The sequence below is a fragment of the Mirounga leonina genome, unplaced genomic scaffold (genome assembly GCF_011800145.1).
Source record: "Mirounga leonina isolate KUSES-001 unplaced genomic scaffold, KU_Mleo_1.0 Mir_129, whole genome shotgun sequence".
NCBI lineage: Eukaryota > Metazoa > Chordata > Mammalia > Carnivora > Phocidae > Mirounga > Mirounga leonina.
The window spans coordinates 23,021,509-23,034,077 of NW_023270323.1; positions in this window are offsets into that span (position 1 = coordinate 23,021,509).

Below are 12,569 nucleotides of genomic sequence, written 5' to 3' on the forward strand. Positions count from 1 at the left end.
ATACCCAATCAAAATTAAAACAAAAGTAGGGAAAGGAAAAGCTCTTCTCCACGGAAGAATGCCAACTAATAAATGTAGTTAGAATCAAAGCATCACAGTTTGTAACACCATACTGTACACTAAACTGTGGTATAGTCACTCTGTGGGTTACTATTGGTCTTTATAACTAATGAATATAAAGAATATTAATAAGAGCAGAAATATTTGCTACATAATATTTGGAAAAAGAGTAGAATCTAAAATTGTTTACGTTATGTGTAGAAAATGGTAATGTGAACACATTACCAAATAGGAACCAAAAGAAACCAAAAGAAAGGGAGAAAGAGAGAGAAACTGGAGAGAGAGAGACAGAAAGAGAAGGCAGAGTATGTTACAGGCAATCAAGAGAGAGAAAGATACAACAGTTTCAAATAGCTATCTATACACTAGGTTAAGTCCAAATAGATCAGACATCCAGACATAAAAAGGAAAAACAAGCAAACATAAAAGTATTAGAAGAAACACAAGTGAAGTGGGAACATTTTTTCTACCTATGATGCAAAATCCAGAAACAATAATAAGTTCAAATACATAAAAAGAAATTTAAAGACTTTACATGGAAAAATACTGTAGGCAAAGTCAAAAACAGAGGGAAAAAAACAACAAAAGATAGTTGTGATCTATATCATACAAAGAGCTCTGGAAATTTGAGGAGGCAAGAAAAGACCAACAATCTAATAGAAAAATAGTAAAATGATCTAAGCAAATAGTACACAAGAAGAAGAAAAAACTAATGGGTTCTAAATAAATAAAATTTCTCCTAATAAGAGAAATGCACATCTAAACAACACCACAGCAGCATGTCTTACCTATATGGTTGGCAAAAATCCAAAAATTTGGCAACATTCTGTGAGGATAAAAACTGTAGGGAAGTAGTTCCTGTCATCCATTGCTGGTGGAAATGCAAAATGGTGGCAAAGATCTATGGAGGAGAATTTGGTGGTATCTAAAAATATGTGCATTTATCCCCTGAGCCAACAAATTTTCTAGTAGGTACCTATCCTAAAAATACACTGCCAATATTTCTAAATGACTGAAGCACCAGGTTATTCATCATGGCATTATTTGTAATTGCAAAAGATTGGAAATAATTCAAATGCCCATCAATAGAAGGTCAGTTAATGAACTATAGCATATACACACAAAGAAATTCTATGAAATTTTTTTAAAGCACTGAAGAAAAAACCTTATGCATCATATGGAGTGATCACCAAGATTATGTTTTTAAGTGAAAAAGGCAAGGTATAGAACAATATAAGGAATATGCAATGTCTCATGTAATAAAGATAGAATGGTGCCATAGGAATATATTTATATACATACTTGCTTAGATATTAAAAATAAAGAACAGAATGATTAAACTAAGAATTAAGAAAAGCTGTTATCTGTATGAGAAAGAGGAAAAGGGAGACTAGGGTAGAAGGAATGTCTAAGTCAGTTCGGACTATTATAATGAAATATCATAAACTGGGTGGCTTATAAACAACGGAATTTTATTTCTCAGAGTTCTGGAGGCTGGGGTCTACAACACGGCACCAGTGGGGTGGGGTTCTGGCGAGAGCCTCTTGCAGGCTGCAGACTGCTGACTTCTGCTGGTATCCTCATATGACAGAAAAAGGGTATCAGGGTAATGCTGGCCTCATGGACTGAATTGGAAAATATTCTCTTTTCTTAATTTTCTGGAAGTGGGTAGAATTAGTAATATTTCTTCCTGAAATGTTTAGTAAAATTCACCAGTGAAGCCTGAAGTTTTCTTTGTGGGAATGACCTTAACTACATTTCCATTGCTTTAATAGATAGAGCAATAAGCAGATTATCTAGTTTTTCTTGACTGAGCTTTGTTAGTTTGGTAGTTAATGGCATTTGCCCATTTCCTCTAAGTTGTCAAATTTATTGGCAAAATATTTTTCAAACTAGCCCCTTATCATTTTAACTTCTAAGGTGATGTCTCCTCTCTCATTCCTGATATTGGTAATTTATCTCTTCTCTTTTGTTTCCCTTGGTAAATCTGGTGAGAAGTTTATCAATATTATTGATCTTCTCAAAGAACCAGCATGAGGTCTCATTTATCTTTATCTGTTTTTTTGTGTGTGTTTTCTATTTTGTTGATTTCTCTTTTGGTCTTTATTATTTCCTTTCTTCAACTTTCAACTTACTTTGTTTTAATTTGCTTTTTTTTTTTTTTTTTTTAGTTTCTGAAGGTGGAAGCTGGAAGCTGGGTTCACAGTTTGAGATTTTCCTTTTTTTCTAATATATGTGCTATAAATTTCCTTTAACCACTGTTTTACTGGCATCCCACAAATTCTGATATGTTGCTTATTTTCATTCAGTTCAAAATATTTTTAAATGCCCTTTTTATTTTCCCTTTGATTCATGAGTTCTTTAGAAGTGTATTATTTAGTTTATGAGCATTTGGGGATTTCCAGAGATCTTACTATTATTCTTTATCAATTTAATTCCATACTATCAAGCAATTCTCTGGAATCTCTCTTAACTCTTTGAAAGCAGCATCACAGGGAGAAGACAAATTCATTACATGGAAATCCACCAGTGCTGGGGAACTGGGGAGTGGCAGGGAAGAGTTGGAAGAGCTAATTCAGGCTGGTCTATATTCACCAGTTTCAATAGTTTGTCATCCCAACAGTTTAGTCCTATCCTGATATTATGCTGTGGACACCAGGCAATCTGGGCTACTGCTTCTGATTTATGGCAATGGGACAAGTGACAGTCTCCTTTGCAATTTAGCATACAGACAAGAGCACAAGTTAAAATCTATCCCCTCCCCAAACCCTCTTACACTGTTGGTGGGAATGCAAACTGGTACAGCCATTCTGGAAAATAATATGGAAGTTCCTCAAAAAGTTAAAAATAGAGCTACACCATGACCCAGCAATTGCACTACTGGGCATTTACCTAAAGGATACAAAATACTGATTCGAAGGGGTACATATACCCCAACGTTTATAGCAGCAATATCAACAATAGCCAATTATGGAAAGAGCCCAAATGTCCATCGACTGATGAATGGAAAAAGCTGTACACACACGCACACACACACATACACATACAATGGAGATATATATATATAATGAAATATTACTCAGCCATAAAAAAGAATGAAATCTTGCCATCTGCAATGACATGGATAGAGCTAAAGAGTATAATGCTAAGTGAAATAAGTCAGTCAGAGAAAGACAAATACCATATGGTTTCCCTCATATGTGTTATTTAAGAAACAAAACAAATGAACATGGGGGGGGGAGAAAAAGAGTCTTAACTCTAGAGAACAAACTGATGGTCACCAGAGGGGAGGTAGGTGGGGGCAGGGGTGAAATAGGTGATGGGGATTAAGGAGGGCACTTGTTGTGATGAGTACCAGGTGTTGTATGGAAGTTTTCAGTCACTAAATTCTACACCTGAAACTAATATTATACTGTATGTTAACTAACTGGAATGTAAATAAAAATGTGAGAAATAAATAAATAAATAAAATCCACCCCTCCCCCATCACCTATCCACCGTCTTTGAAGCCAGCTGCCCTAGACTGCTACACACATCAGATCTTAAGAGACTTTAACTTCCTCAGTGGTTTCTCATGTTTTTATGTTAATTTCTTAGACCTATGTTTCTCCTTCTTCCTGGTGTGACCATTAGAAGATGGACCTAGCAAAAGAGGAAAAGATGGCGGAGGAGTAGGGGATCCTATTTAACCAGTCCCCCGGAACTGAGCTAGGTATCTACCAGACCACTCTGAACACCCACAAAATCAGCCTGAGAGGTAAGAAGATATATTTGGATCTCTAAAAATAGAATATTGGAGGCAGTTGGCTTCAAGGTATGAAGCGGGGAGCTGTGATTCCACAGGCAGATATCGAAAAATAAACGGAAGGGGGAGGGAGCCATGGGGATCCTGCACCCCTGGTGAGCACAAGCCTCCTGCTCTGGGGACAGGGCACAGACTAGCAGACCGGTAGCAGTGGGGAAAGGATGTTAGGGCAGCCCATTGGACTAAAACCTGGAGCAGTGGGCCGAGTGTGTGAACTGGGGATGGCTAGCGGTTTTAGAAGCAGAGAGGGCAGAGATGTGCCCCGACCTGGAGGCAAGGACTGGGAGTGCTGCTGAGGGGCTCACAACCCAGGACGCTGAAATTTATAGCAGCACAGACAGAAATGGAGGTAGTGTGGCCTGGAGACCTCACTGAAGAATAGACTGTGATCTCTCTGCTCTGAGGCAGAGGGTTGGAAACGATCTCTTCTGCTCTGACTTTTGGAAGAGATGTGGAAAGCCGCCAGGGTAAGGCACCAGAGAACAAAAGCACCCCAAAACCAGTTTTCACTGAGCCCATCCCCCACCACAGGGGGCAGGGCAACTCTGCCCAAACAGGGTTGCCTGAGTAACAGCATGGCAGGCCTCTCCCCCAGAAGACAGGCTGGGAGAACAAGAGGCCGATAACCCTAAGGTCCCTATAAAACAGGTGCATCTTCCTTGGGTTGTGGTCAATAATTTGGCATCTGTACATTCCCTCAACCACCCCTCAACAGAATGACTAGGAGGAGGAACCCCCAAAATAGGAAAGACTCAGAGACTGTGACCTCTGCCACAGATTTACAAATGGATACAGATATAACCAAGATGTCGGAGATGGAATTTGGGGTAGCAGTTGTGAAGACAATAGCTAGAATGGAGAAACTGATTAATGGCAACATAGAGTCTCTAAGGGCAGAAATGAAACCTGAACCAGCAGAACTTAAAAATGCTATCAATGAGATCCAATCTAATCTAGATAATCTAACAGCTAGGGTAAGTGAGGCAGAAGAATGAATTAGTGATCTAGAAGACCAACTGATAGAAAGGAAAGATAAAGAGAAGGCCAGGGAGAAACAACTCAAAGTCCATGAAAACAGAATCAGAGAAATAAGTGATACCATGAAACGTTCTCAGAATTATTGGGATCCCTGAGGGGGTGGAGAGAGAGAGAGGACTAGAAGATATATTTGAGTAAATTGAAGCTGAGAACTTCCCTAATCTGGGGAATGAAACAAACATTCGTGTCTTAGAGGCAGAGAGGACCCCTCCCAAGATCAAGGAAAACAGGCCAACGCCCTGGCATGTAATAGTGAAACTCGCAAATCTTAGAACCAAGGAGACCATCTTAAGGGCAGTTGGGGGGAAGAGATTCCTTACGTACACAGGGAGGAACATCAGAATAACATCAGACCTATCCACAGAGACCTGGCAAACCAGAAAGGGTTGGCGAGACATATTCAGGGTACTAAATGAGAAGAACATGCAGCCAAGAATATTTTATCTGGCAAGGCTGTAATTTAGAATGGATGGAGAGATGCAGAGCTTCCAAGACTGGCAGAACTGAAAGAATATGTGACCACTAAGCTGGCCCTGCAAGAAATATTAAGGGAGGTTCTATAAAAGGAGAAAGACCCCAAGAGTGATATACAACAGAAATTTAGAGACTATCTATAGAAACAAGGACTTCAAGGACAACATGATGACAATAAATTCACATCTTTCAATAATCACTCTCAATGTAAACAGCCTAAATGCTCCCATAAAATGGCACAGGGTTGCAGATTGGATAAAAAGACAGGACCCATCCATATGCTGTCTACAAGAGACTCATTTTGAACCTAAAGATACATTCAGACTGAAAGTGAAGGGATGGAGGTCCATCTTCCATGCCAGCGAACTTCAAAAGAAAGCTGGGGTAGCAATTCTTATATCAGACAAATTAGATTTTAAACTAAAGACTGTAGTTAGAGACACAGAAGGACACTATATCATTCTTAAAGGGTCTATCCAACAAGAAGATCTAACAGTTGTAAATATCTACTCCCCCAACACAGGAGTAGCCATCTGCATAAGCCACTGTTAACCAAAATAAAGAGTCATATTGATAACAATACATTAATTGTAGGAGACCTCAATACTCCACTCTCAGCAATAGACAGATCATCTAAGCAGAAAATCAACAAAGAAACAAGAGCTTTGAATGACACACTGGCCCAGATGGACCTCATACCTATATACAGAACATTCCACCCTAAAACACCAGAATATTCATTCTTCTCAAGCGCACATGGAACTTTCTGCAGAATAGACCACATACTGGGTCACAAATCAGGTCTCAACCAATACCAAAAGATTGAGATTATTCCCTGTATATTCTCAGATCATAATGCTTTAAAACTGGAACTCAGTCACAAGAAAAAATTTGGCAGAAATTCAAACACTTGGAAGCTAAAGACCACTCTGCTCAAGAATGTTTGGGTCAACCAGGAAATCAAAGACGAACTTAAACAATTCATGGAAACCAATGAGAATGAAAACACATCGGTCCAAAACCTATGGGATGCTACAAAGCTGTCCTAAGGGGGAAATACATAACCATCCAAGCCTCACTCAAAAAAAAAAAAATAGAAAAATCCTGAATTCACCAACTAACTCTACACCTTAAAGAACTAGAGAAAAAGCAACAAAGGATGCCTAAGTCACACATTAGAAGAGAAATAATTAAGATTAGAGCAGAGATCAATGAATTAGAAAGCAGAAACACAGTAGATCAGATCAACGAAACTAGAAGCTGGTTCTTTGAGAGAATTTTAATAAGACTGATAAACCACTGGCCAAACTTATCCAAAAGAAAAGAGAAAGGACCCAAATTAATAAAATTATGAATGAAAGGGCAGAGATCACGACTAACACCAAGGAAATAGAAACAATTATTAGAAATTATTACCAACATGCCAATAAATTAAGCAACCTGGAAGAAATGGATGCCTTCCTGAAAACCTATAAACTGCCAAGACTGAAACAGGAAAAAATTGACAACCTGAATAGACCAAGAACCAGTAAGGAGATTTGAAGCAGTGATCAAAAACCTCCCAAAAAACAGAGTCCAGGGCCTGATGGATTCCCTGGGGAATTCTACCAAACATTCAAAGAAGAAATAATACCTATTCTCCTGAAGATGTTTCAAAAAATAGAAACAGAAGGAAAGCTTCCAGACTCATTCTATGAGGCCAGCACTACCTTAATCCCCAAACCAAGCAAAGACCCCATCAAAAAGGAGAATTTCAGATGAATATCCCTGATGAATATGGATTCCAAAATTCTCAACAAAATCCTAGCTAATAGGATCCAACAATACATTAAAAGGATCACCCACCACAACCAAGTGGGATTTATCCCCAGGATGCAAGCGTGGTTCAACATTCGCAAATCAATCAATGTGATAGAACACATTAATAAGAGGAGAGGGAAGAACCATATGGTCCTCTCAATTAACACAGAAAAAGCATTTGACAAAATACAGCATCCTTTCCTGATTAAAATTCTTCAGAGTATAGGAATAGAGGGAAAATTCCTCAAGTTCATAAAAATCCATCTATGAAAAACCCACAGTGAATCTCATCCTCAATGGGGAAAAGCTGAGAGCCTTTCCCTTAAGATCAGGAACACGACAAGGATGCCCACTCTCGCCACTATTGTTCAACATAGTACTAAAAGTCCTACCAACAGCAATCAGACAACAAAAAGAAGTAAAAGGTATTCAAATTGGCAAAGAAGAAGTCAAACTCTCTCTCTTTGCAGATGACATGATACTTTATGTGGAAAATCCCAAAGACTCCACCCCCAAATTACTAGAACTCATACAGCAATTCAGTAATGTGGCAGGATACAAAATCAGTGCATAGAAATCAGTTGCTTTCTTATACACTAACAATGCAACTGTAGAAAGAGAAATTAGGGAAACAATTCCATTTACAATAGCACCAAAAAACATAAGATACCTCGGAATAAACCTAACCAAAGAGATAAAGGATCTATACTCTAGGAACTACAGAACACTCATGAAAGAAATTGAAGAAGACACAGAAAGATGGAAAAACATTCCATGCTCATGGATTGGAAGAATAAACATTGTTAAAATGTCTATGCTACCCAGAGCAATCTATACCTTCAATGCCATCCCGATCAAAATTCCAATGACACTTTTCAAAGTGATGAAACAAACAATCCTAAAATTTGTATGGAATCAGAAAAGACCCCAAATCACCAAGGAAAGGTTGGAAAAGAAAAACAAAGCTGGGGGCATCACATTGCCCGATTTCAAGCTATATTACAAAGCAGTGATCACCAAGACAGCATGGTACTGGCACAAAAACAGACATATAGACCAATGGAACAGAATAGAGAACCCAGATATGGACCCTCAACTCTATGGTCAAATAATCTTTGACAAAGCAGGAAAAAGCATGCAATGGAAAAAAGACAGTCTCTTCAATAAATGAGGCTGGGAAAATTGGACAGCCACATTCAGAAGAATGAAACTTGACCATTCTCTAACACCATACACAAAGATAAACTCAAAATGGATGAAAGACCTCAATGTGAGACAGGAATCCATCAAAATCCTAGAGGAGAACATAGGCACTAACCTCTTCGACATCGGCCACAGTAACTTCTTTCAATATACGTCTCCAAAGGCTAGTGAAAACAAAAGCAAAAATGAACTTTTGGGACTTCATCAAGATAAAAAGCTTCTGCACAGCAAAGGAAACAGTCAACAAAACAAAGAGGCAACCCCCAGAATAGGAGAAGATATTTGCAAATGACACTACAGACAAAGCGCTGATTTCCGAGATCTATAAAGAACTTCTCAAACACCCAAAAAACAAATAATCAAGTCAAAAAATGGGCAGAAAACATGAATAGACACTTCTCCAAAGAAGATATACAAATGGCTAACAGATACATGAAAAAATGTTCATCATCATTAGCATCAGGGAAATTCAAATCAAAACCACATTGAGATACCACCTTACACCAGTTAGAATGGCAAAAATTGACAAGGCAAGAAACAACAAATGTTGGAGAGGTTATGGAGAAAGGGGAACCCTCTTACACTGTTGGTGGGAATGCAAGTTGGTACAGCCACTTTGGAAAACAGTGTGAAGGTTCCTTAAAAAATTAAAAATAGAGCTACCGTATGACCCAACTGATGCAATTGCACTACTGGGTATTTACCCCAAAGACACAAATGTAGTGAAAAGAAGGGCCATATGCACCCCAATGTTCATAGCAGCATAGCAGCAATGTCTTCAATAGCCAAACTGTGGAAAGAGCTGAGATGCCCTTCAATAGATGAATGGATAAAAAAGATGTGGTCCGTATATACAATGGAATATTACTCAGCCATCAGAAAGGATGAATACCCAACTTTTACATGAACATGGATGGGACTGGAGGAGATTATGCTAAGTGAAATAAGTCAAGCAGAGAAAGTCAATTATCATATGGTTTCACTTATTTGCAGAACATAAAGAATAGCATGGAGGACATTAGGAGAAGGAAGGGAAAAATGAAGGGGGGGAAATCGGTGGGAGAGACAAACCATGAGAGACTATGGACTCCCAGTAACAAACTGAGGGTTTTAGAGGGAGGGGGTGTGGGGGGATGGGTTAGCCCAGTGATGGGTATTAAGGAGGGCACGTACTGCATGCAGCACTGGGTATTATATGAAAACAATGATCATGGATCACTACAACAAAAACTAATGATGTTTTGTATGGTGACTAATGTAACATAATAAAATTAAATTAAATTTAAAATAAAAAAGAAGATGGACTTAGTAACCCCTCTAGTTCACCATGTTATAAAAAAAAAAATACAGCCCATGGCATGTGCAATTCACCCACATATCCAACAAATATTTATGGAATGTTTATTATGTTCCAGGAGATGTTCTGTATGCTGAGGATAATAGAAGTGAACAAAACAGACAAAATTTGCTCTCCTCAGGGCCTTACACTAGTGTGGATAGACAGAAAATAAATAAACAAGTAAAATCAAGTGTATGTCAGATGGTGATAAGTGGTGTGGAAGGTAGGTAAAAGGGTACAACTTAAAATAGGTCAGTCAAGGAAGACATCATCCTGCAGATGATAATGAGTTGAAGCCCGAGGAGGTGTTGGAGTGAGCCCCATATATCTGAGGGCAGTTTTCCAAGTGAGAAGAATCACAAGGGCAAAACTCAGCAGGAAATGAATTGGTAACTTGAAGAACAGCAAAGAAGCAGGCCATTGTACCTGAGCAAAAAGACCCAATGGAAAAGGGGAAAGAGAAGAGGACAGAAAGGTATCATCATGTAGGGTCAGTGGACAGACTTTTCATTTTACTCTGAGTGAGATGGGAAACATTAGAGGTTTTAAGCGGAAAAGTGGTATAATGTACTTAGGTGTAAAGGATCATTTCAATTACCATGTTGAGACCAGAGCTGGGGGTTGGTCAAGGGTACTTGAGGGGAGACCAATTAGGAAGATATTGCAAGAATCCATGTGTGGTATTATTGTGACTGGTACTAAGGGTATGGGGAAAGAGTCAAATTCCAGATATACTCTGAAGGTTAGAACCAACAGGCTTTGCTCATAGGTTGAATGTAGGGGTGATATGGAAAAAGAAATCATAGATGACTCTAAGACTTCTGACTTGAGCAAAAAGAAGGATGGACAAGACAAAGGGAGACACAAGTTTGGGACAGGATGGTGTCCAGTTTGGAATGTGTTATGTTTGAGTTGTCTCTGCATTATCAACATGAAGATGTCAGGGAGAAAGTGACACAGGAGCCTGGAAAGAAAGGAAGAAATCCAGGGTGGAGATAAAAATATGTGTTGTCAACATCTAGATGGTATTAATACACAAAGTCTAGATGAGATCGCCTAGGGAGCGAGTTTAGATTCAGGAATAGTTGCTCTGGGACACTCCAACATTTATAGGTCAAAGAGTTGCCGAAAATGCAGTGAAGACCGAGTAGACACAGCCAATAAGATTGGAAGAAAATGCAGATGCCAAGTAGGTAAATGTTTCAAGGAGAAAGGAGTGATCAAATGTGTCAAATTGTGCTGCGAGAAATCAGGTAAGGACTGAGAATTGACCACTGCATTTTGCAGCATGGAAATCATCATAACCTTTACTATGCACTTTTCTACTTTATGGTTTACCCAACTTGTTTTTCCAAAGAAGTAGAAATGCTCTAAAATTTCCAGTTTACTCTTGTGTTTGTGATACTTTGTCCTCGTGTTTCCAATCATTTTCTTTCTTTATATATGTCAGTGAAAGGTCATTTGGCTCATAAATTTTCCTAACAGTTTTATCTTCATTGAACTTTCCTCTTAATAATAAAAAAAAAAATTTCCTGTTTAAAGCTTTTATACTGAATTCTACCTTGCCTTATTGTGATCTCTGAGTTAATACCTTTTAGAACTACACCAAAATCAGACAAGGTCCACAGATGTGACAATAGAACTGAAAGAAGAATATCAAGTACTAAGCAATTGAGTTAGATCTGAAACTCATTTTGTTGGTCTGGAGCAATTGTTTTCTCCTGGAGCAGAGGCCAAAGCATGAATGTAATTTTTAGATTTCTATTTAGAACTAATATGATAAACAGCCTCCCTATTGATGGGCTAATCTTTTTGCACCACTTGCTGACCTTGGCCCTCTTCTTCCCCCCCCCCCCCGCCCCCACACATACTCCCCATCCTCCATATCTCATGAGTTATCTTCCTAAAAACTAACCATGGTCACTCTTCTCTGCTTAGATATCACTTTGATCCCTGTTACTTATAAGATATTACCCAAACCCTTTGGAATCAAACTCATGAGAATCTTCTCAATCCTACAGTTGATGTATCTTGCTTCATCTTCTAGATCTATATCCTTCCTACCCACCTAGTACTGCCCTAAAACAATTTATTGGGTTTTGTCATAGGCTATGTTTTCCTCTCTAATGAATTGGACTTCTCCTTTACGTGAACTGACGAATGCCCACTCATCTTCCAAGGTTCTTCTTAAAAGTCTGTCTCTTTCAGTGTGAACCTTTCCCCAGGCAGAACTGGCTTCATCTACCCATTGATTTGCTCCACAATTTGTTGCCACCTCTATGGTGACCATAATCTCGTTGCATTGCTATTAGTTGCTTTCTTCTCTACTGGAGCACCGGGAGGACAGTGACCACACCCAGAATGGGAACTTGTACCCAGTGAGTGCTCAATAAACACTTGTGAACTAAGAAAAATCAATGGCTAAATATATTAATATTTAATCAAAACAACTACAATAAACCCTTACTTAGATTTTAAAATGTCTGTGAATAAAGAACTGAACAAGATGGAGAAAAAAAGATGTTATATTTTGAGTAGTATCATTCTTGATGGATCCCATGAAAGCATAATAATTTCTTTTTTCATCTCCAGTTTATCTGTTCGAATACATAAGTGGTCATTTAATGAGCAAAGTGCCCTGGCATCACAGTGCTTAACTTGAACATCTTTTTAGTGCACCAAGGCATCTAGCCTTTAGGGTTGTAAATCCATCCTTGAGTGGCTTTAATCTCCTATAACAACCAAGACCCAATGTTTTTTTATCAGAATCTGCTTCAGACAATGGTATACATAACTATTTTTAAAGGTCATCTATAAACTTTCATAAATAAGCAGGCTAGGTAAAAAGGA